The sequence below is a fragment of the Oncorhynchus tshawytscha genome, unplaced genomic scaffold (assembly GCF_018296145.1).
Source record: "Oncorhynchus tshawytscha isolate Ot180627B unplaced genomic scaffold, Otsh_v2.0 Un_contig_1101_pilon_pilon, whole genome shotgun sequence".
Classification (NCBI taxonomy): Eukaryota; Metazoa; Chordata; class Actinopteri; order Salmoniformes; family Salmonidae; genus Oncorhynchus; species Oncorhynchus tshawytscha.
Genome location: NW_024609569.1, coordinates 22,126 through 44,713, shown reverse-complemented (window position 1 = coordinate 44,713; position 22,588 = coordinate 22,126). Strand labels below are relative to the sequence as shown.

The 22,588-nt window shown below is 42.1% G+C and overlaps 1 pseudogene; it reads right to left on the bottom strand.

Moving 5' to 3' along the window:
* Window positions 1–387: 387 nt before the first annotated feature.
* LOC112238739 lies at window positions 388–21,433 on the bottom strand (annotated as a pseudogene).
* Between the last annotated feature and the right edge of the window lie 1,155 nt (window positions 21,434–22,588).

Below are 22,588 nucleotides of genomic sequence, written 5' to 3'. Positions count from 1 at the left end.
ATCCAAGTACCAGGTAAATCTAACCCTAACCTTAATCCAAGTACCAGGTAAATCTAACCCTAACCTTAATCCAAGTACCAGGTATATCTAACCCTAACCTTAATCCAAGTACCAGGTAAATCTAACCCCTTAACCTACCAGGTAATCCCCTAACCTTAATCCAAGTACCAGGTAAATCTAACCCTTAATCCAAGTACCAGGTAACCTTAAGGTAAATCTAACCCTAACCTTAATCCAAGTACCAGGTAAATCTAACCCCTAACCAAGTACCAGGTAATCTAACAACCTTAATCCAAGTACCAGTAAGGTCAGGGTTAGATTTACCTGGTACTTGGATTAAGGTTAGGGTTAGATTTACCTGGTACTTGGATTAAGGTTAGGGTTAGATTTACCTGGTACTTGAACACCGTAGACATTTGCCTCTTGGACAAAGTCTATCAGGGTGAGGATGTCAGCTACTTCAGTTGTGGCCACATTCTCTCCTTTCCACCTGTAGGGGTCAATAAAGCTCAACTAAATATAATATAATATGTTCTCTCCCTTCCACCTGTAGGGGTCAATTCAACTCAACTAAATATAATAGATTCTCTCCCTTCCGCCTGTATGGTTCAATACAAGTCAACAAAATATAATATAATATGTTTTCTCCCTTCCACCTGTAAGGACAATTCAACTCAACTAAATATAATAGATTCTCTCCCTTCCGCCTGTATGGGTCAATACAAGTCAACAAAATATAATATAATATGTTTTTCCCCTGTCAATACAACTCAACTAAATATAATATAATTCTCTCCCTTCCAACTAAATATAAATATAATATAATATGTTCCTTCCACCTCAACTAAATATAATATAATATCTCAACCTAAATATAAATATAATATAATTCTCTTCCTTCCACCTGTAGGGGTCAATACAAAATATCAACTAAATAAATATAATATAACTAAATATAATATAATATCTCTCTCCTTCCACCTGTAGGGGTCAATACAAGTCAACTAAATATAATATAATATGTTTCCATATATTTGGAATGCCATACTGTAGGTCAGAATACGTACCTGAATGTATCTCCGACTCGATCCTGAAAGTAAATAAAGTTGTCCCGGCCTATCTTCAGCAGGTCTCCACTGTTAAAGTACAGATCTCCTTTCTGAAACACGTCTCTCAGTCTCTTCTTCTCTGTCTGCTGGCTGCTAGCGTATCCAACAAAAGGAGCGATGTCTGTGATCTTGCACACCAACAGTCCTGTTTCATCTTCAGGAAGACACACACACACACACACACACACACACACACACACACACACACACACACACACACACACACACTGTTTCATCTTCACAAGACACACACACCATAATGTATACCCACACCAACAGTCCTGTTTCATCTTCAGGAAGACACACACACATACACACACACACACACACACACACACACCATAATGTATACCCACACCAACAGTCCTGTCTCTTCCTTAGGGAACGGGCCAAACACCCACACATGAATAGCATAATGTACATTGAGATGTGTGTGATTTTCAGGTCATTATTGTACACCAGAATGTGTCCACAGTAAACCTCACTGGTTTTTTTGTTACCTTTATTTAACCAGGCAAGTCAGTTAAGAACAAATTCTTATTTTCAATGACGGCCTAGGAACAGTGGGTTAACTGCCTGTTCAGAGGTAGAACGACAGATTTGTACCTTGTCAGCTCAGGGGTTTGAACTTGCAACCTTCCAGTTACTAGTCCAACGCTCTAACCACTAGGCTACCCTAAAGGCCAATACTAAAACACCTATGAAAGAGCATCTCACCTTTAGGAGCTTCTACACACAGTCCGGTAGAGTCTCTGATTGGTTCATCTCTCTCTGTGTCGTATTTAATCAGAGCATAAGGAAACAGATTCTATAAGAGACAGGAGAGACATCATGATCAGAACATAGTGAAACAGATTCTATAAGAGACAGGAGAGACATCATGATCAGAACATAGTGGAACAGCTTCTATAAGAGAGACATCATGATCAGAACATAGTGAAACAGCTTCTATAAGAGACAGGAGAGACATCACTATGACAAAGACGCAGCATTTCAGTTGATGTTCGGATCCCAACCCTGGTAAAATGTCCAATGTAAGAAGTATAACCTTTACTAATTTAATACAAATATAAGTATCTAGCTATGTTAAGATAAATGTACTAACTGTGAGTCTTCTAAATGATTCAAATGGCATGTAAATGTAGAGGGAAGCATGATCTCAGTGGAGTTGGAGTCAATTCCATTTCAATTCAGTAACTGAAATTAAATGGATTTGTCCCCAACCCTGGTTCTTTAGGAGTCAGATCTTCAGGCCCCTTAGTCATATAGTGTCTCAGAGTAGGAGTACTGATCTAGGATCCAGTTTTGCCTTTTAGATCATAATGAATAAGGTTTCGTGAACAGGGGGGGGACCTGATCCTAGATCTTCACTCTGTGAGACATTATGAATCCGGGCCCAGGAGACAGGGCTGTTCAGGAGTCAGTCCTTACCTGGTGTAGGTAGTGAGACATTATGAATCCAGGCCCAGGAGACAGGGCTGTTCAGGAGTCAGTCCTTACCTGGTGTAGGTAGTGAGACATTATGAATCCAGGCCCAGGAGACAGGGCTGTTCAGGAGTCAGTCCTTACCTGGTGTAGGTAGTGAGACATTATGAATCCAGGCCCAGGAGACAGGGCTGTTCAGGAGTCAGTCCTTACCTGGTGTAGGTAGTGAGACATTATGAATCCAGGCCCAGGAGACAGGGCTGTTCAGGAGTCAGTCCTTACCTGGTGTAGGTAGTGAGACATTATGAATCCAGGCCCAGGAGACAGGGCTGTTCAGGAGTCAGTCCTTACCTGGTGTAGGTAGTGAGATATTATGAATCCAGGCCCAGGAGACAGGGCTGTTCAGGAGTCAGTCCTTACCTGGTGTAGGTAGTGAGACATTATGAATCCAGGCCCAGGAGACAGGGCTGTTCAGGAGTCAGTCCTTACCTGGTGTAGGTAGTGAGACATTATGAATCCAGGCCCAGGAGACAGGGCTGTTCAGGAGTCAGTCCTTACCCGGTGCAGGTAGTTGACTCGTCCGATAGCTCCTATCTTCCCGGTGTAGTTGATCAATCCCACATTGCCCTCCGTTGAAGCATAAAACTCCCTCACGTAGATGTTGCCAAAGCGGTTCAGGAATTCCTTCCATATCTCTGCTCTCACACCGTTACCAATGGCCAGCCTGACTTTGTGCTCTCTGTCGTTGTCTCTCTGGAACGTTGGGAGAAAACACAAACATTCATCTTTTTAAATGTTTTTATTTTGGTTGTATGTCAATCGTGTTATTGTGAAGTCAAAGACAAATGCACACATTTGGTGAACAATAATGATTTTCTAATTCAAATTCTCATTTGAACAGTCATATAGTGTATTACCATTAGAGACAGGAGTCTATACAGTCATAGAGACAGGAGTCTATACAGTCATAGAGACAGGAGTCTGTACAGTCATATAGTGTATTACCATTAGAGACAGGAGTCTATACAGTCATAGAGACAGGAGTCTGTACAGTCATATAGTGTATTACCATTAGAGACAGGAGTCTGTACAGTCATATAGTGTATTACCATTAGAGACAGGAGTCTGTACAGTCATATAGTGTATTACCATTAGAGACAGGAGTCTGTACAGTCATAGAGACAGGAGTCTGTACAGTCATATAGACAGGAGTCTGTACAGTCATAGAAACAGGAGTCTGTACAGTCATATAGTCTATCACCATTAGAGACAGGAGTCTGCACAGTCATAGAGACAGGAGTCTGCACAGTCATAGAGACAGGAGTCTGTACAGTCATAGAGACAGGAGTCTGTACAGTCATATAGTGTATTACCATTAGAGACAGTCATAGAGACAGGAGTCTGTACAGTCATATAGTGTATTACCAATAGAGACAGGAGTCTGTACAGTCATATAGTGTATTACCAATAGAGACAGGAGTCTGTACAGTCATATAGTGTATTACCAATAGAGACAGGAGTCTGTACAGTCATATAGTGTATTACCATTAGAGACAGGAGTCTGTACAGTCATATAGTGTATTACCATTAGAGACAGGAGTCTGTACAGTCATAGAGACAGGAGTCTGTTCAGTCATATAGTGTATTACCATTAGAGACAGGAGTCTGTACAGTCATAGAGACAGGAGTCTGTACAGTCATAGAGACAGGAGTCTGTTCAGTCATATAGTGTATTACCATTAGAGACAGTCATAGAGACAGGAGTTTGTAAAGTCATGTACAGTCTGTATCATAGTCTATTACCAATAGAGACAGGAGTCTGTACAGTCATATAGTGTATTACCAATAGAGACAGGAGTCTGTACAGTCATAGAGACAGGAGTCTGTACAGTCATATAGTGTATTACCATTAGAGACAGTCATAGAGACAGGAGTCTGTACAGTCATAGAGACAGGAGTCTGTACAGTCATATAGTGTATTACCATTAGAGACAGGAGTCTGTACAGTCATATAGTGTATTACCATTAGAGACAGGAGTCTGTAAAGTCATATAGTGTATTACCAATAGAGACAGGAGTCTGCACAGTCATAGAGACAGGAGTCTGTTCAGTCATAGAGACAGGAGTCTGTACAGTCATATAGTTTATTACCATTAGAGACAGGAGTCTGTACAGTCATATAGTGTATTACCATTAGATACAGTCATAGAGACAGGAGTCTGTACAGTCATAGAGACAGGAGTCTGTACAGTCATATAGTGTATTACCATTAGAGACAGTCATAGAGACAGGAGTTTGTAAAGTCATCGAGACAGGAGTCTGTACAGTCATATAGTGTATTACCATTAGAGACAGGAGTCTGTACAGTCATATAGTGTATTACCATTAGAGACAGGAGTCTGTAAAGTCATATAGTGTATTACCAATAGAGACAGGAGTCTGCACAGTCATAGAGACAGGAGTCTGTTCAGTCATAGAGACAGGAGTCTGTACAGTCATATAGTGTATTACCAATAGAGACAGGAGTCTGCACAGTCATAGAGACAGGAGTCTGTACAGTCATAGAAACAGGAGTCTGTACAGTCATATAGTGTATTACCAATAGAGACAGGAGTCTGTACAGTCATATAGTGTATTACCATTAGAGACAGGAGTCTGTACAGTCATATAGTGTATTACCATTAGAGACAGGAGTCTGTACAGTCATAGAGTGTGTTACCAATAGAGACAGTAGTCTGCACAGTCATAGAGACAGGAGTCTGTACAGTCATAGAAACAGGAGTCGGTACAGTCATAGAGTGAAAAGAAAACTAACATCGTAAGCTAACATTATATTAGGTTCTATAACATTCTAACCTAACATTCTATACCATTCTAACCTAACATTCTATTACATTCTAACCTAACGTTCTATTACATTCTAACCTAACATTCTAACCTAACATTCTATAACATTCTAACCTAACATTCTATAACATTCTAACCTAACGTTCTATTACATTCTAACCTAACATTCTAACCTAACATTCTATAACATTCTAACCTAACATTCTATTACATTCTAACCTAACATTCTATAACTTTCTAACCTAACATTCTAACCTAACATTCTATTACATTCTAACCTAATGTTCTATAACATTCTAACCTAACATTCTATAACATTCTAACCTAACGTTCTATTACATTCTAACCTAACATTCTATTACATTCTAACCTAACATTCTATTACATTCTAACCTAACATTCTATAACATTCTAACATTCTAAACATTCTATAACATTCTAACCTAATGTTCTATTACATTCTAACCTAACATTCTATAACATTCTAACCTAATGTTCTATTACATTCTAACCTAACATTCTATAACTTTCTAACCTAACATTATATTACATTCTAACCTAATGTTCTATAACATTCTAACCTAACATTCTAAACTAATGTTCTATAACATTCCTAACCTAACATTCTATTACATTCTAACCTAATGTTCTATAACATTCTAACCTAACATTCTAAACTAACGTTCTATAACATTCTAACCTGACATTCTATTACATTCTAACCTAACATTCTATTACATTCTAACCTAATGTTCTATTACATTCTAACCTAACATTCTATAACATTCTAACCTAACATTCTAAACTAACGTTCTATAACATTCTAACCTAATGTTCTATTACATTCTAACCTAACATTCTATTACATTCTAACCTAATGTTCTATTACATTCTAACCTAACATTCTATAACATTCTAACCTAACATTCTAAACTAACGTTCTATAACATTCTAACCTAATGTTCTATTACATTCTAACCTAACATTCTATAACATTCTAACCTAATGTTCTATTACATTCTAACCTAACATTCTATTACATTCTAACCTAATGTTCTATTACATTCTAACCTAACATTCTATAACATTCTAACCTAACATTCTAAACTAACGTTCTATAACATTCTAACCTAACATTCTATTACATTCTAACCTAACATTCTATAACATTCTAACCTAACATTCTAACCTAACATTCTAACCTAACATTCTATTACATTCTAACCTAATGTTCTATTACATTCTAACCTAATGTTCTATTACATTCTAACCTAACATTCTATTACATTCTAACCTAATGTTCTATTACATTCTAACCTAACATTCTAACCTAACATTCTATAACATTCTAACCTAACATTCTATTACATTCTAACCTAACATTCTATTACATTCTAACCTAACATTCTATTACATTCTAACCTAACGTTCTATTACATTCTAACCTAACGTTCTATTACATTCTAACCTAACATTCTATTACATTCTAACCTAATGTTCTATTACATTCTAACCTAACATTCTATTACATTCTAACCTAATGTTCTATTACATTCTAACCTAACATTCTAACCTAACATTCTATAACATTCTAACCTAACATTCTATTACATTCTAACCTAACATTCTATAACATTCTAACCTAACATTCTATAACTTTCTAACCTAATGTTCTATAACATTCTAACCTAACATTCTAACCTAACATTCTATTACATTCTAACCTAACATTCTATAACATTCTAACCTAACATTCTATTACATTCTAACCTAACATTCTATTACATTCTAACCTAACATTCTATTACATTCTAACCTAACGTTCTATTACATTCTAACCTAACATTCTATTACATTCTAACCTAACATTCTATTACATTCTAACCTAACATTCTATTACATTCTAACCTAACATTCTATTACATTCTAACCTAACGTTCTATTACATTCTAACCTAACATTCTATTACATTCTAACCTAACATTCTATAACTTTCTAACCTAACATTCTAACCTAACATTCTATTACATTCTAACCTAACATTCTATAACATTCTAACCTAACATTCTATTACATTCTAACCTAACATTCTATTACATTCTAACCTAACGTTCTATAACATTCTAACCTAACATTCTATAACATTCTAACCTAACATTCTATTACATTCTAACCTAACATTCTATAACATTCTAACCTAACATTCTATTACATTCTAACCTAACATTCTATTACATTCTAACCTAACGTTCTATAACATTCTAACCTAACATTCTATAACATTCTAACCTAACATTCTATTACATTCTAACCTAACATTCTATAACATTCTAACCTAACGTTCTATAACATTCTAACCTAACATTATTTTGAACTATCCAATAAAAGGTTTGAAAATATGACCCGCCATACGTGATACGTGATTACATTCCCCTTCCCTGACCCAGATATATCCCAGCCTAAGCGTCAGCCCTCAGCCCCAGCCCACCACTGACTGTCATTACACATGGTAGAGTTCCTAAGTAAAGGCCACTAGCTATTCTGAGAGGACCACCAGATCAGAACCACGAGGGTATGTCCTAAATGGCAACCTATTCCCTTTATACTGTAGTCCACTACTGTTACCCTGGTGAAACTATAGAGGGAATTGGTTGCCATTTGATAGCTGTAGCTGTAGCTGTAGCTGTAGACCACTAGGCTGTGGGAGGGTCACATGGTGTGTCTGTACGTGGAGAGGGGTTCAGTTTCAATGGTGGGAACACAGAATGTTTACATTGCTCTCCAGGCCACGCCTTCGAGGGCCCTGAAATATGACGGCCATAAAAAGTAAGGAGACGTGGATGACGTGCAAACCAATATTTAATTTCTGAATTGGTTACAATTAGTTCATGGTTAAGGTTGGAGGTTGGGCTAGTTGGGAGGGTCAAAGGTTTAGGGTTAGGGTTAAGGTTAGGGGTTGGGTTAGGGTTAAGGTTAGGGGTTGGGCTAGTTGAGAGGGTCAACGGGATGCTGGTCAGAAGAGTCTTATAAAAGTCTCTCCACATGAATTCTGGGGAAAGGGTCCTTTTGGGAGATTTGGTGTTGAGAAGAAGACAGAACTGTCTGCATGTAGCCTAGTCCAAAACTGTCTGCATGTAGCCTAGTCCAAAACGGTCTGCATGTAGCCTAGTCCAAAACTGTCTGCATGTAGCCTAGTCCAAAACTGTCTGCATGTAGCCTAGTCCAAAACTGTCTGCATGTAGCCTAGTCCAAAACTGTCTGCATGTAGCCTAGTCCATAACTGTCTGCATCTACTGTAGCCTAGTCCAAAACTGTCTGCATGTAGCCTAGTCCAGAACTGTCTGCATCTACTGTAGCCTAGTCCAAAACTGTCTGCATGTAGCCTAGTCCAAAACTGTCTGCATGTAGCCTAGTCCAAAACTGTCTGCATCTACTGTAGCCTAGTCCAAAACTGTCTGCATCTACTGTAGCCTAGTCCAAAATTGTCTGCATGTAGCCTAGTCCAAAACTGTCTGCATCTACTGTAGCCTAGTCCAAAACGGTCTGCTTGTAGCCTAGTCCAGAACTATCTGCATGTAGCCTAGTCCAAAACTGTCTGCATGTAGCCTAGTCCAAAACTGTCTGCATGTAGCCTAGTCCAAAACTGTCTGCATGTAGCCTAGTCCAAAACTGTCTGCATGTAGCCTAGTCCAAAACAGTCTGCATGTAGCCTAGTCCATAACTGTCTGCATCTACTGTAGCCTAGTCCAAAACTGTCTGCATGTAGCCTAGTCCAGAACTGTCTGCATCTACTGTAGCCTAGTCCAAAACTGTCTGCATGTAGCCTAGTCCAAAACTATCTGCATGTAGCCTAGTCCAGAACTATCTGCATGTAGCCTAGTCCAGAACTGTCTGCATCTACTGTAGCCTAGTCCAAAACTGTCTGCATGTAGCCTAGTCCAGAACTGTCTGCATCTACTGTAGCCTAGTCCAAAACTGTCTGCATGTAGCCTAGTCCAAAACTGTCTGCATGTAGCCTAGTCCAAAACTGTCTGCATGTAGCCTAGTCCTAAACTGTCTGCATGTAGCCTAGTCCAAAACTGTCTGCATGTAGCCTAGTCCAAAACTGTCTGAATCTACTGTAGCCTAGTCCAAAACTGTCTGCATCTATTGTAGCCTAAACTGTCTGCAAAACTGTCTGCATGTAGCCTAGTCCAAAACTGTCTGCATGTAGCCTAGTCCAAAACTGTCTGCATGTAGCCTAGTCCAAACTGTCTGCATGTAGCCTAGTCCAAAACTGTCTGCATGTAGCCTAGTCCAGAACTGTCTGCATGTAGCCTAGTCCAGAACTGTCTGCATGTAGCCTAGTCCAAAACTGTCTGCATGTAGCCTAGTCCAAAACTGTCTGCATCTACTGTAGCCTAGTCCAAAACTGTCTGCATCTACTGTAGCCTAGTCCAAAACTGTCTGCATCTACTGCATGTAGCCTAGTCCAAAACTGTCTGCATCTACTGTAGCCTAGTCCAAAACTGTCTGCATGTAGCCTAGTCCTAAACTGTCTGCATGTAGCCTAGTCCAGAACTGTCTGCATGTAGCCTAGTCCAGAACTGTCTGCATGTAGCCTAGTCCAAAACTGTCTGCATGTAGCCTAGTCCAAAACTGTCTGCATGTAGCCTAGTCCTAAACTGTCTGCATGTAGCCTAGTCCAAAACTGTCTGCATGTAGCCTAGTCCAGAACTGTCTGCATGTAGCCTAGTCCAGAACTATCTGCATCTACTGTAGCCTAGTCCAAAACTGTCTGCATGTAGCCTAGTCCAAAACTGTCTGCATGTAGCCTAGTCCAAAACTGTCTGCATGTAGCCTAGTCCAAAACTGTCTGCATGTAGCCTAGTCCAAAACTGTCTGCATGTAGCCTAGTCCAGAACTATCTGCATGTAGCCTAGTCCAAAACTGTCTGCATGTAGCCTAGTCCATAACTGTCTGCATGTAGCCTAGTCCAAAACTGTCTGCATGTAGCCTAGTCCAAAACTGTCTGCATGTAGCCTAGTCCAGAACTATCTGCATGTAGCCTAGTCCAGAACTATCTGCATGTAGCCTAGTCCAAAACTGTCTGCATGTAGCCTAGTCCAGAACTGTATGCATGTAGCCTAGTCCATAACTGTCTGCATGTAGCCTAGTCCAGAACTGTCTGCATGTAGCCTGTAGCTGCATGTAGCCTAGTCCAGAAAATAAAAGGTGAAAGCATCTTCCATGAAATGGCATCTCCCAACTGCCTGCATATTTTACCTCCAAAAAGAGGTAGAAACGTCTACTATCATAATATCCTGATTGAAACATAACCTATCAATAACCTATCAATGACCTTTTCAACTCCATCAATCGTCTGGATTCAATCCAACTCAATTGAAAATATCACTTTAGAACATTCCAGGTCAGTGACATCACAGTAAGGTGACACTGGGAATCTTAATGATTCTATTTCTGATGCTACAGCTGTGGCCGGGTTGTAAAACAACCTCGCTGGAGAGATTTAGAAGTGGCTGAGAGGGTCTCGGTCTGATTGGACACACAGAGGGAGCAGTTCGCGCCACAAAGCCTGGGCATAAACCACACCTGGCTTCAAGTAGTATTTGGAATCTTTTGAATAGTTTAGATGTGCTTGATTGAACATGCCTGATGCAATGGAACCAAGTCCAACAAGTCCAAACCCCGCCCATCAGCCTTTCCAGGAAAGCTCAGTCAGAAAACACTTTTCAAAGTATTTGAACATGCAGAAAAAGCTCTCTGTGACACTCTGCCTCGGGTATAACTTAACTTAATCTGTCTGAATACTGGGAAGAAGATCACTTGACTTGAACAATCTAGATTCCACTATTCTGTTAACGCCAGTCTGTAACGCCAGTCTGTAACGCCAGTCTGTAACACTAGTCTGTAACACTAGTCTGTAACACTAGTCTGTAACACTAGTCTGTAACACTAGTCTGTAACACTAGTCTGTAACACTAGTCTGTAACACTAGTCTGTAACACTAGTCTGTAACACTAGTCTGTAACACTAGTCTGTAACGCCAGTCTGTAACGCCAGTCTGTAACACTAGTCTGTAACACTAGTCTGTAACACTAGTCTGTAACGCCAGTCTGTAACGCCAGTCTGTAACGCCAGTCTGTAACACTAGTCTGTAACACCAGTCTGTAACGCCAGTCTGTAACACTAGTCTGTAACACTAGTCTGTAACGCCAGTCTGTAACGCCAGTCTGTAACGCCAGTCTGTAACACTAGTCTGTAACACTAGTCTGTAACACTAGTCTGTAACACTAGTCTGTAACACTAGTCTGTAACACTGTAGTCTGTAACACTAGTCTGTAACACTAGTCTGTAACACTAGTCTGTCTGTAACGCCAGTCTGTAACACTAGTCTGTAACACTAGTCTGTAACGTCTGTAGTCTGTAACGTCTGTAACAGTCTGTAACGTCTGTAGTCTGTAACGCCAGTCTGTAACACTAGTCTAACACTAGTCTGTAACACTAGTCTGTAACACTAGTCTGTAACACTAGTCTGTAACACTAGTCTGTAACGCCAGTCTGTAAAACTAGTCTAACACTAGTCTAACACTAGTCTAACACTAGTCTGTAACACTAGTCTGTAACACTAGTCTGTAACACTAGTCTGTAACGCCAGTCTGTAACACTAGTCTGTAACGCCAGTCTGTAACGCCAGTCTGTAACACTAGTCTAACACTAGTCTGTAACACTAGTCTGTAACACTAGTCTGTAACACTAGTCTGTAACACCAGTATGTAACACCAGTCTGTAAAACTAGTCTAACACTAGTCTAACACTAGTCTAACACTAGTCTGTAACACTAGTCTGTAACACTAGTCTGTAACACTAGTCTGTGATGCCAGTCTGTAACACTAGTCTAACACTAGTCTGTAACACTAGTCTGTAACACTAGTCTAACACTAGTCTGTAACACTAGTCTGTAATGCCAGTCTGTAACACTAGTCTAACACTAGTCTAACACTAGTCCAACACTAGTCTAACACTAGTCTGTAACACTAGTCTGTAACACTAGTCTGTAACACTAGTCTGTAACACTAGTCTAACACTAGTCTAACACTAGTCTGTAACACTAGTCTAACACTAGTCTAACACTAGTCTGTAACACTAGTCTAACACTAGTCTAACACTAGTCTAACATGTGGGTTCACCATAGCTCAGTGGGTTAGCGATGGAAGATGCCGGAAACACCAGAGATGTGGGGTTTGATTCCAGCTTGGCCCCGGCATGGAAAACACCAGAGATGTGGGGTCTGATTCCAGCATGGCCCTGCATTGAAACACCAGAGATGTGGGGTCTGATTCCAGCATGGCCCCACATTGAAACACCAGAGATGTGGGGTCTGATTCCAGCATGGCCCCACATTGAAACACCAGAGATGTGGGGTCTGATTCCAGCATGGCCCCACATTGAAACACCAGAGATGTGGGGTCTGATTCCAGCATGGCCCCACATTGAAACACCAGAGATGTGGGGTCTGATTCCAGCATGGCCCTGCATTGAAACACCAGAGATGTGGGGTCTGATTCCAGCTTGGCCCTGCATTGAAACACCAGAGATGTGGGGTCTGATTCCAGCTTGGCCCCACATGGAAAACACCAGAGATGTGGGAATTGATTCCAGCTTGGCCCCGGCATGGGTTCCTCATGGCCCTGGCATGGGTTCCTCATGGCCCCGGCATGGGTTCCTCATGGCCCCTGCATGGGTTCCTCATGCTACCTGCATGGGTTCCTCATGGCCCCGGCATGGGTTCCTCATGGCCCCGGCATGGGTTCCTCATGGCCCCGGCATGGGTTCCTCATGGCCCCGGCATGCTCCCTGCATGCTGCCCAGTGGTCTACCATCATGTTGTTACTATTAGTGTGCACTCTACAGTCCTGGGTCAAAAATATAATGTCAAGTACGTTCAAATCCTTGTCTGAAACATGGCTGAAAACATGCCTGATCAGTCATATACCCTAAACCAGAGGTAAGCCTTTTCTGAGCCAGAAAGGGTCCATACCTCCTGCTTATGTGGCATGAGGAAGCTTGTTGTACAAATAAACCCCTGGACAGGATGCTAGAAACCATAGCAACTACTATGTCATTACTATGTCATAAACCTCCTGGACAAGATGCTAGAGACCATAGCAACTACGACGTCATTACTATGTCATAAACCCCCTGGACAGGATGCTAGAAACCATAGCAACTACTATGTCATTACTATGTCATAAACCTCGTGGACAGGATGCTAGAGACCATAGCAACTACTATGTCATAAACCCCCTGGACAGGATGCTAGAGACCATAGCAACTACTATGTCATTACTATGTCATAAACCCCCTGGACAGGATGTGAAAACCATAGCAACTACTATGTCATTACTATGTCATAAACCCCCTGGACAGGATGCGAAAACCATAGCAACTACTATGTCATAAACCCCCTGGACAGGATGCTATGTAATAACAACGAATGACAAAATGAAGGTGACCTTGTATAAAGCTTGCAGCTGAGGTTGCTTACCTTAGGTGTGTTACAGAGGTAGCGTAACACCTCTCCTATGTACTGGACCACCGTAACGTTGTACTTCCTGCAATCATCCCAGAACTGAGAGGCTGAGAACTTCCTCCTCAGAATGATGGTGGAGCCTGGGATGGACAGATAGAAGAGATGAGAGAGGAACAATGAAAATATCAGTTTTAAGAACATGCAGGTGATATCGCTTCATTATCAACCAATGGCAGACCTGAAATGCTGACACAACTGTTATGCTAAGTCAGCAGTGTGCATCATCATCATCATCATCATCATAAAAAACCCTAACACCCAGGCACAGGTATTAGTTCAGGAACAGGAACGAGCAGGACAGTGCTCTTATAAATGACCTTGTAATGGCCGTGAGAGCAGAAATGTTTCCACATATGCTGTGAACCGGTTGTATTCACTTCAGTACTAAATGTCCCTTAAATATGCACCCATTAGAGGAACAAGTGCCTTTTTTTTGTGGACAAAAGAAAGTACTAAGCTGGTACTGCATGTGCATCATAATCAGCTTGGAGTTTTTCCTAACCACGTGACCTGACCGGGACATTTCAAATAAAATGTTATTGGTCACATGCACATCTTCAGCAGATGTCATGGCGGGTGTAGTGAAATGCTTGTGTTCCAAGCTCCAACAGTGCAGTAACATCTAACAATACAAACAAATCTAAAAGTAAAAGAATGGAATTAAGAAATATATCAATAATAGGACAAGCAACGTCGGAGTCCCGAGTATATATACAGTAAGTTTGGACACACCTTCTCAGGGTTTTTGTTTCTTTTTTACAATTTTCTACATTGTAGAATAATAGTGAAGACATCAAAACTATGAAATAACACATATTTAATCATGTACTAAACAAAAAAGTGTTAAACAATCTATAGCCACCCTTTGCCTTGGTGACAGTTTGCACACGCTTGGCATTCTCTCAACCAGCTTCATGAAGTAGTCACCTGGAATGCATTTCAATTAACAGGTGAGCCTTGTTAAAAGTTCACTTGTGGAATTTCTTTCCTTCTTAATGTGTTTGAGCCAATCAGTTGTGTTGTGGGGGTGGTATACAGAAGATAGCCCTATTTGGTAAAAGACCAAGTCCATATTATGGCAAGAACAGCTCAAATAAGCAAAGAGAAACGACAGTTCATCATTACTTAAAGACATGAAGGTCAGTCAATGAGGAAAATTTCTAGAACTTTGAAAGTTTCTTCAAGTGCAGTCGCAAATACTATCAAGCGCTATGATCAAAACTCTCACGAGGACCGTCATCGGAAAGGAAGACCCAGAGTTACCTCTGCTGCAGAGGATGAGTTCATTAGAGTTACCAGCCTCAGAAATTCAAACCCAAATAAATGATTCACAGAGTTCAAGTAACAGACACATCAACATCAACTTTTCAGAAGATACTGTGTGAATAAAGTCTTCATGGTCGAATTGCCGCAAATAAACCACTACTAGAGGACACCAAGAAGAAGAAGAGACTTGGTTGGGCCAAGAAACACGAGCAATGAACATTAGACAGGTAGAAATCTGTCCATTGGTCTGAGGAGTCCACATTTGAGATTTTTGGTTCCAACAGCTGTGTCTTTGTGAGACGTAGAGTAGGTGAACGGATTATCTCTGCATGTGTGGTTTCCATCGTGAAGCATGGGGGAGGAGGTGTGATGTGTGGGGGTGCTATGCTGGTGACACTGTCATTGATTTATTTAGAATTCAAGGCACACTTAACCAGCATGGCTACCACAGCATTCTGCAGCGATACTCCATCACATCTGGTTTGCGCTTAGTAGGACTATCATTTGTTTTTCAACAGGACAATGACCCAACCCACCTCCAGGCTGTGTAAGGGCTATTTGACAAAGACGGAGAGTGATGCAGTTCTCCATCAGATGACCTGGCCTCCACAATCACCTGACCTCAAACCAATTGAGATGGTTTGGGATGAGTTGGACCACAGAGTGAAGGAAAAGCATCCAACAAGTGCTCAGTATACAGTGTGTGGGAACTCCTTCAAGACTGTTGGAAAAGTATTCCAGGTGAAGCTGGTTAAGAGAATGCCAAGAGCGTGAAAAGCTGTCATCAAGGCAAAGGGTGGCTACTTCGAAGAATCTCAAATATATCATATATTTAGAGTTGTTTAACACTTCTTTGGTTACTACATGTTTTCATATGTGTTATTTTATAGTTTTGATGTCTTCACTATTATTATACAATGTAGAAAATAGTAAAAAAATAAAGAAAACCCCTTGAATGAGTAGGTGTTCTAAACCTTTTGACCGGCAGTGTATACACATTATGGACAGTATATGGATAGAATATGTAGTATTGCTGAAGAATAGTACATGTACAGCAATAGTTGAATAGGATGGCCTTAACTGGAATACAGTATAAGGGAAAGGAAAGGGGGTCAGTTGTATACATTCTAGTCAGTTGTACAACTGAATGCATTCAACAGATATATACATATGAAGTGGGTAAAACAGTATGTAAACATTAAAGTGCCCAGTGTTCCATTACTAAAGTGCCCAGTGTTCCATTACTAAAGTGCCCAGTGTTCCATTACTAAAGTGCGTGGTAGAGTAACCGGATGATAGCCAGCTAGTGACCGTGACTAAAGTCCAGGGTAGGGTACTGGGTACAAGCCAGATAGTGGTGACTATTTAACAGTCTGATGGTCTTGAGATAGAAGCTGTTTTTCAGTCTCTCGAGCTCAGCGTTGATGCTCCTGTACTGACCTGCCCTTCTGGCTGGTAGTGAAGTGAATCGGCCGTGGCTCTGGGGGCCAAGACAAATTTCTTCAGCCTCCTGAGGTTGGAGAGGTGTTGTTGCACCTTCTTCACCACACTGTCTGTGTGGGTGGACAAGTTCAGATTGTCTGTGATGTGTAAAACTTGAAGCTTTTCACCTTCTCCCGTCGATGTGGATGAGGGTGTGCTCCCTCTGCTGTCTCATTTGACATTTTAGTCGTTTAGCATCAAACATTATTTCCCAGAACAATTACAATCAACCCCTGGGCAACCTCCAGGCCCCATTTATACATTAGACCATAACTAGAGCCTTGTTTAGAATCTGTCCTGGTCAGATTACGTGGTGAGGGAAAACTCTGGACCCTAAACATAGTCTCTAACTAGAGCCAGGAGCTTTTCCTGGTCATGTTAAGTGGTGAGTGGGGAAACCTGGGCTGGCTTTAAACCAACCCTGACATTCCAGAACCATAGTTCTCTCAGACAAGGCAAAAGAGGCTGTTTTGTTTTCGCTACAGGATTAAATATCCCTTCAATTAGTACCTCTGCTCTGCTCTGAGGTCAAACAGAGGACTCAAATGAACTATAGCCCACTTGGAGAACTCAGGAAAACGGTCTCGCTAAGAGAGTTGGTATCTCAGATGGCACCCTATTCCCTACATAGTGCATGGGCCTTGGTCAAAAGTAGTGCACTATAAAGGGAAAAGGGGGCCAGTTGGGAGGGCGGAGGAGAAAAGGAAGTAGGGACGGACTAACCTATTTGCTGTTTAGTTTACTTCCACCCAGTGGCTTTGGCTGTGTTCAGACTACCGGGTTTACGTTCACAAAGACCTCTTTCATTTTATTTCCCATTGGGGGGAGGAGGGGAGTAAATGGATAAGTAAAGGCTTCAACGAGAAAGGCCAAGCCACATTATTACCCCCTACCTACCTACTACCTCATTATTACCCCCTACCTACCTAATACCTCAATATTACCCCCTACCTACCTACTACCTCATTATTACCCCCTACCCACCTACTACCTCAATATTACCCCCCACCTACTACCTCATTATTACCCCCTACCTACCTACCTCAATTACCCCCTACCTACCTACTACCTCAATATTACCCCCTACCTACCTACTACCTCAATATTACCCCTACCCACCTACTACCTCAATATTACCCCTACCCACCTACTACCTCAATATTAACCCCTAACCACCTACTACCTCAATATTAACCCCTACCTACCTACTACCTCAATATTACCCCCCTACCTACCTACTACCTCAATATTAACCCACTACCCACCTACTACCTCATTATTACCCCTACCTACCCTCAATACCTCCTACTACCTACTACCCCACCCACCTACCTACCTCAATATTACCCCCTACCCACCTACTACCTCAATATTAACCCCTACCTACTACCTCATTGTTACTACCCACCTACTACCTCAATATTAACCCCTAACCACCTACTACCTCAATATTAACCCTACCCACCTACTACCTCAATATTACCCCCTACCCACCTACTACCTCAATATTAACCCCTACCCACCTACTACCTCAATATTACCCCTACCCACCTACTACCTAAATATTAACCCTACCCACCTACTACCTCAATATTACCCCCCCACCCACCAACTACCTCAATATATTACCCCCTACCTACCTACTACCTCAACCCCTACCTAATACCTCAATATTACCCCTACCCACCTACTACCTCAATATTAACCCTACCCACCTATTACCTCAATATTAACCCCCTACTACCTCACCCCCCTACCCACCTAATACCTCAATATTACCCCATACCCACCCCCCTACTACCCCACCCACCTACTACCTAACCCCCTACCTACCTAATACCTCAATATTACCCCATACCCACCTACTACCTCAATATTAACCCCTACCCACCTAATACCTCAATATTACCCCCTACCTACCTAATACCTCACCCCTACCTACCTACTACCTCAATATTAACCCCCTACCTACACAATATTAACCCCTACCCACCTAATACCTCAATATTAACCCCCTACCTACCTACTACCTCAATATTACCCCTACCTACCTAAACCTCATATTAACCCCTACCCACCTAATACCTCAATATTACCCCCCCACCTACCCTCAATATTAACCCCTACCTACCTAATACCTCAATATTAACCCCCTACCCCCCCTAATAATACCTCAATACCCCTCCCAAGGTAGTAGGTGGGTAGGGGGTTAATATAGAGGTAGTAGGTGGGTATGGGGTTAATATTGAGGTAGTAGGTGGGTATGGGATCCTAATAAACTTGAGGTAGTCACCTGTCTCTATGGATCCTATAATCACCTGTCTCTATGGATCCTATATAAACTCACCTGTCTCTATGGATCCTATAAAAAGTCACCTGTCTCTATGGATCCTATATAAAGTCACCTGTCTCTATGGATCCTATATAAAGTCACCTGTCTCTATGGATCCTATATAAAGTCACCTGTCACCTGTCTATGGATCCTATATAAAGTCACCTGTCTCTATGGATCCTATATAAAGTCACCTGTCTCTATGGATCCTATATAATAAACATCACCTCACCTGTCTCTATGGATCCTATATAAAGTCACCTGTCTCGATAGATCCGATGAAGCCGATGAGGAAGCCGGCAGTGTGGTAGAGGGGCAGGTTGAGGTAGATGACATCACCTGGTGTGATACCGGTGGAGTCCAGCACGGCCAGGGCTACCAGCAGCCGGTTCTGAGTAATCACTGCTGCTTTAGGCAGACCTACAGGAGTAACAGTCAGAGGAGAGAGATGAGTTACAGCAGTAGAATGGGCCCTGGCAGAAGACATATACAGGGGCTTCAGGCAGAAGACAGGGGGGTCATATACAGTGGCTGCTTCAGGCAGAAGACAGGGGGTCATATACAGTGGCTGCTTCAGGCAGAAGACAGGGGGTCATATACAGTGGCTGCTTCAGGCAGAAGACAGGGGGGCAGAAGACAGGGGGTCATATACAGTGGCTGCTTCAGGCAGAAGACAGGGGGGTCATATACAGTGGCTGCTTCAGGCAGAAGACAGGGGGTCATATACAGTGGCTGCTTCAGGCAGAAGACAGGGGGTCATATACAGTGGCTGCTTCAGGCAGAAGACAGGGGGGTCATATACAGTGGCTGCTTCAGGCAGAAGACAGGGGGTTCATATACAGTGGCTGCTTCAGGCAGACAGGGGGTCAAGGCAGAAGACAGGGGGTCATATACAGTGGCTGCTTCAGGCAGAAGACAGGGGGTCATATACAGTGGCTGCTTCAGCAGAAGACAGGGGGGTCATATACAGTGGCTGCTTCAGGCAGAAGACAGGGGGGCAGAAGACAGGGGGGTTCATCATAGGCAGAAGACAGGGGGTACAGTGGCTGCAGGCAGAAGACAGGGGGTTCATATACAGTGGCTGCTTCAGGCAGAAGACAGGGGGTCATTGGCTGCTGCTGGCTGCAGGGCAGAAGACAGGGGGGGCTCAAGACAGGGCAGAAGACAGGGGGTCATATACAGTGGCTGCTTCAGGCAGAAGACAGGGGGGGGTTCAGAGGCAGAAGACAGGGGGTCATATACAGTGGCCTTCTGTACCCTCCCTCTCCCCTTCCCCCCTACGTCCTCCCCCTCACCTGTGGTCCCAGAGGTGTAGATGTAGATAGCAGGGCTTTTGAAGGTGATGTCTGAGCGGAGGGCCTGAGGGAGAGGTGTGTCCGATGCTTCCTCCACCTGGTCAGAGAACCCCTCCACGCCAGGTGTGTCACACTGTTTAGTCATCAGGTAGACACACACACCCTGCTCCCTCAGGGATGGAAGCACCTCCTCCACCGCTTCCTGCAGCTCTGAGAAAACAACTCAATATTCAATATTTCATCAAAACTGGACTGCAGAGAAATGTTTTTAATGCTTTTGCCCACCATGTGATTGAATGATCGTTTGATTATCATTATCATTTGTGTTCCAATAGGCTATGACACACGTTTGTCTTTTTCATTCCATCAGTCTGGTTGTGCATGTCTCTGATAAACTATTACCTATTGTCATAATGTAGTAATCTCAACCAGACACTTCTGCCTATGAGGAATTAGCCTCGGGATGAGTTTCTCTGCCTACTGAACCAGTGGTAGTGGTCACTTACCTTCGGCTGCTATGAGCAGCTTGGCGCTGCAACAGTTGAAGCAGTGCAGCAGAGATCTAGATCTGATATTATGGTTGAGAAACGCTACGGACATCCCAGTTTGGCCAGGGCCAGCCAGGTGAAGATGAAGGCAGGTTCGTTTCCCATAAAAAGAGCCACGGTATCCCCCGGTCGCAGCTTCGAGTGCCTCTGTAAAGCATTGGCTATTTTGTTGCTTCTTCTGTCCGTGTCCAGATACGAATAGGTTTTATTTTCAAACACGATGAACGGTCTGTCGGCATGCGTGACCGACTGCTCCAAAAATCGGTCCAAAACCAAAAATAACGGTTTTCTCCTCCTCCGTAAAACAAGCTTCAGAAAAATACGAACCAAGTTCGCGAGGTAAAATGCATCTTTCCAGAAGTAAGGGAAGAACGTTTTAAGAACTAGCGGTGTGATGGCCAAACTGGCAAAAAGGATAGAAACCAAGTACATTGTTGAGCACAACGTCGAGCTCCTATGCTTCTGGGTGAATTGTAGATTCACAGCGTACAGTATTGTCTTTGCAGGCAGCGGACAGTATTGTCTTTGCAGGCAGCGGACAGTATTGTCTTTGCAGGCAGCGGACAGTATTGTCTTTGCCTTAACTCTAAACATGGGTTTTTTTTCAAGTGAGGGCGTGGCATTGGGTATTTAATAGTGCAGGAGGCCCACGTTTTTCATTCTTTCTTCTGAAATCCCATATTAAACACCCTCTTTCAGCTCAAAATAGACACACAGAGCCACACACACAGAGCCGCTTCTAGCGTTTTGGGGGCCCTACACAAGATTTGGTTGACCCCCACCTCGCAGGCATAACAATTCAGGGGTCCACCTCATGGCTGCAAAGATAACATTTGTGACCGACTGCCTGGAATCGTTCTTATGTAGCAACATTTTACATTGGATAAAAGCAGAGACACTGAGCTACAAAATTGTATATCATGCACTGCATTCAATGAACAATGGCAAAGTAATTCTGCTTTGAAAGTTGATAAAACTGTAACCTCACTTTTGAGAAAATGGCCCTTGAATATTTTGGTACCTACTGGAGAGCTCTTCTTTGTCTACACCCATTCAGTATCGTTCACACCATCTTAAGCTTTAGCTCCACCAATCTCTTTAAGGGTTGATCCGAGCTTTCTGACCTAACAAAAGCCGTCAAACACAAGCTAACTGGCTAACAGTTGTCGCAGTATTAAAATGGACGCTTGCAAAGTGCAGGTAGCTAACCAACCAGGTTCAATGTTAGCTAGCTAAAGTTAGGCTATAACAAGCAATGCAAATGGAACTGAGATACAAATAATAAGATCATACGCGTAACGTCAGTTAGCTAGCTGACAGTACACTTTAACTTGAAATGAAAATACTTTTTGTATTTTTTGTATAAAATTTGAAATGTGTAATATCTGAAAATGTTGCTAGCTAGACTATCTTACCCGTGGTCTGAAATCGGAGTAGATAACCAGAGCAAATTTACCAGCTACGTCTATCAGCAGTTGTCGCAGTGACATTCTATTGAAATGGATATTTGCATAGTGGAGTCTTTTGTTAAGACAGGTAGCTAGCTAGCTAAGCAATTAACCATAATCCCAACTCATTACGTTACTACCCTGCATGAATCTGCAGGTAGCTAACCGACCAGGTTTAATGTTAGCTAGCCAACATTAGGCTATAACTAGCCAAGCAAATGGCTGTGAGATAAAAAATATATA